At 46.0% G+C, this 4,521-nt stretch overlaps 1 long non-coding RNA gene across 1 annotated transcript; it reads right to left on the reverse strand.

Moving 5' to 3' along the window:
- Positions 1-844: 844 nt before the first annotated feature.
- LOC127920127 (uncharacterized) lies at positions 845-4,362 on the reverse strand. Its single transcript, XR_008105165.1, has 3 exons — positions 4,265-4,362; positions 3,281-3,395; positions 845-1,049 (listed from the first exon to the last, which is right to left on the reverse strand). It is a non-coding gene; the product is annotated as an uncharacterized LOC127920127 (long non-coding RNA).
- Between the last annotated feature and the right edge of the window lie 159 nt (positions 4,363-4,521).

Genomic DNA, 4,521 nt, shown 5'->3' on the forward strand with positions numbered 1-4,521 from the left:
CATCACTCCAGTATCCCTGTCACCTTACCCCTATACATATCTACCTCCATCACTCCAGTATCCCTGTCACCTTACCCCTATACATATCTACCTCCATCACTCCAGTATCCCTGTCACCTTACCCCTATACATATCTACCTCCATCACTCCAGTATCCCTGTCACCTTACCCCTATACATATCTACCTCCATAACTCCAGTATCCCTGTCACCTAACATACATATCTACCTCCATCACTCCAGTATCCCTGTCTCCTTACCCCTATACATATCTACCTCCATCACTCCAGTATCCCTGTCACCTCCCCTATACATATCTACCTCCATCACTCCAGTATCCCTGTCTCCTTAACCCTATACATATCTACCTCCATCACTCCAGTATCCCTGTCACCTTACCCCTATACATATCTACCTCCATAACTCCAGTATCCCTGTCTCCTTACCCCTATACATATCTACCTCCATCACTCCAGTATCCCTGTCTCCTTACCCCTATACATATCTACCTCCATAACTCCAGTATCCCTGTCTCCTTACCCCTATACATATCTACCTCCATCACTCCAGTATCCCTGTCTCCTTACCCCTATACATATCTACCTCCATAACTCCAGTATCCCTGTCTCCTTACCCCTATACATATCTACCTCCATAACTCCAGTATCCCTGTCTCCTTACCCCTATACATATCTACCTCCATAACTCCAGTATCCCTGTCTCCTACCCCTATACATATCTACTCCATAACTCCAGTATCCCTGTCTCCTTACCCCTATACATATCTACCTCCATCACTCCAGTATCCCTGTCTCCTTACCCCTATACATATCTACCTCCATTACTCCAGTATCCCTGTCACCTTACCCCTATACATATCTACCTCCATAACTCCAGTATCCCTGTCTCCTACCCCCTATACATATCTACCTCCATCACTCCAGTATCCCTGTCACCTTACCCCTATACATATCTACCTCCATCACTCCAGTATCCCTGTCACCTTACCCCTATACATATCTACCTCCATCACTCCAGTATCCCTGTCTCCTTACCCCTATACATATCTACCTCCATAACTCCAGTATCCTGTCTCCTCCCCCTATACATATCTACCTCCATCACTCCAGTATCCCTGTCACCTCCCCTATACATATCTACCTCCATCACTCCAGTATCCCTGTCTCCTACCCCTATACATATCTACCTCCATTACTCCAGTATCCCTGTCACCTTACCCCTATATATATCTACCTCCATTACTCCAGTATCCCTGTCTCCTTACCCCGATACATATCTACCTCCATCACTCCAGTATCCCTGTCTCCTTACCCCTATACATATCTACCTCCATCACTCCAGTATCCCTGTCACCTCCCCTATACATATCTACCTCCATTATCCTAGTATCCCTGTCTCCTCCCCTATACATATCTACCTCCATTACTCCAGTATCCCTGTCTCCTTACCCCTATACATATCTACCTCCATCACTCCAGTATCCCTGTCACCTTACCCCTATACATATCTACCTCCATCACTCCAGTATCCCTGTCTCCTTACCCCTATACATATCTACCTCCATCACTCCAGTATCCCTGTCTCCTTACCCCTATACATATCTACCTCCATCACTCCAGTATCCCTGTCTCCTTACCCCTATACATATCTACCTCCATTACTCCAGTATCCCTGTCACCTTACCCCTATACATATCTACCTCCATAACTCCAGTATCCCTGTCTCCTACCCCTATACATATCTACCTCCATCACTCCAGTATCCCTGTCTCCTTACCCCTATACATATCTACCTCCATTACTCCAGTATCCCTGTCACCTTACCCCTATACATATCTACCTCCATAACTCCAGTATCCCTGTCACCTTACCCCTATACATATCTACCTCCATACTCCAGTATCCCTGTCTCCTTACCCCTATACATATCTACCTCCATTACTCCAGTATCCCTGTCACCTTACCCCTATACATATCTACCTCCATCACTCCAGTATCCCTGTCACCTCCCCCTATACATATCTACCTCCATCACTCCAGTATCCCTGTCACCTTACCCCTATACATATCTACCTCCATAACTCCAGTATCCCTGTCTCCTTCCCCCTATACATATCTACCTCCATTACCCAGTATCCCTGTCACCTTACCCCTATACATATCTACCTCCATAACTCCAGTATCCCTGTCTCCCCTCCCCCCTATACATATCTACCTCCATCACTCCAGTATCCCTGTCTCCTTCCCCCTATACATATCTACCTCCATTACTCCAGTATCCCTGTCACCTTACCCCTATATATATCTACCTCCATTACTCCAGTATCCCTGTCTCCTTACCCATATACATATCTACCTCCATCACTCCAGTATCCCTGTCCTCCCCTATACATATCTACCTCCATCACTCCAGTATCCCTGTCACCTCCCCTATACATATCTACCTCCATTACTCCAGTATCCCTGTCACCTTACCCCTATACATATTTACCTCCATAACTCCAGTATCCCTGTCTCCTACCCCTATACATATCTACCTCCATCACTCCAGTATCCCTGTCTCCTTACCCCTATACATATCTACCTCCATCACTCCAGTATCCCTGTCTCCTTACCCCTATACATATCTACCTCCATTACTCCAGTATCCCTGTCACCTTACCCCTATACATATCTACCTCCATTACTCCAGTATCCCTGTCTCCCTACCCCTATACATATCTACCTCCATTACTCCAGTATCCCTGTCACCTTACCCCTATACATATCTACCTCCATAACTCCAGTATCCCTGTCACCCCCTATACATATCTACCTCCATCACTCCAGTATCCCTGTCTCCTTACCCCTATACATATCTACCTCCATCACTCCAGTATCCCTGTCACCTTACCCCTATACATATCTACCTCCATTACTCCAGTATCCCTGTCACCTTACCCCTATACATATCTACCTCCATTACTCCAGTATCCCTGTCTCCTTACCCCTATACATATCTACCTCCATTACTCCAGTATCCCTGTCACCTACCCCTATACATATCTACCTCCATTACTCCAGTATCCCTGTCTCCTTACCCCTATACATATCTACCTCCATTACTCCAGTATCCCTGTCACCTACCCCTATACATATCTACCTCCATTACTCCAGTATCCCTGTCACCTACCCCTATACATATCTACCTCCATAACTCCAGTATCCCTGTCTCCTTACCCCTATACATATCTACCTCCATTACTCCAGTATCCATGTCACCTTACCCCTATACATATCTACCTCCATAACTCCAGTATCCCTGTCTCCTTACCCCTATACATATCTACCTCCATCACTCCAGTATCCCTGTCTCCTTACCCCTATACATATCTACCTCCATTACTCCAGTATCCCTGTCACCTACCCCTATACATATCTACCTCCATTACTCCAGTATCCCTGTCTCCTTACCTCGATACATCTACCTCCATACCCAGTATCCCTGTCACCTCCCCTATACATATCTACCTCCATCACTCCAGTATCTCCTCTCCCCCTATACATATCTACCTCCATTACTCCAGTATCCCTGTCACCTTACCCCTATACATATTTACCTCCATAACTCCAGTATCCCTGTCTCCTCCCCCTATACATATCTACCTCCATCACCCAGTATCCCTGTCTCCTTACCCCTATACATATCTACCTTACCCAGTATCCCTGTCACCTTACCCCTATATATATCTACCTCCATTACTCCAGTATCCCTGTCTCCTTACCCTATACATATCTACCTCCATTACTCCAGTATCCCTGTCACCTTACCCCTATACATATCTACCTCCATAACTCCAGTATCCCTGTCTCCCCCTATACATATCTACCTCCATCACTCCAGTATCCCTGTCTCCTTACCCCTATACATATCTATCTCCATCACTCCAGTATCCCTGTCACCTTACCCCTATACATATCTACCTCCATTACTCCAGTATCCCTGTCTCCTTACCTCTATACATATCTACCTCCATTACTCCAGTATCCCTGTCACCTTACCCCTATACATATCTACCTCCATTACTCCAGTATCCTTGTCACCTACCCCTATATATATCTACCTCCATCACTCCAGTATCCCTGTCTCCTTACCCCTATACATATCTACCTCCATTACTCCAGTATCCCTGTCACCTACCCCTATACATATCTACCTCCATTACTCCAGTATCCCTGTCTCCATACCCCCCTATACATATCTACCTCCATTACTCCAGTATCCCTGTCACCTTACCCCTATATATATCTACCTCCATCACTCCCGTATCCCTGTCTCCTTACCCCTATACATATCTACCTCCATCCTCCAGTATCCCTGTCTCCTTCCCCTATACATATCTACCTCCATCACTCCAGTATCCCTGTCACCTTACCCCTATACATATCTACCTCCATCACTCCAGTATCCCTGTCTCCTTACCCCTATACATATCTACCTCCATCACTCCAGTATCCCTGTC

The sequence above is a fragment of the Oncorhynchus keta genome, unplaced genomic scaffold (assembly GCF_023373465.1).
Source record: "Oncorhynchus keta strain PuntledgeMale-10-30-2019 unplaced genomic scaffold, Oket_V2 Un_contig_1844_pilon_pilon, whole genome shotgun sequence".
Classification (NCBI taxonomy): Eukaryota; Metazoa; Chordata; class Actinopteri; order Salmoniformes; family Salmonidae; genus Oncorhynchus; species Oncorhynchus keta.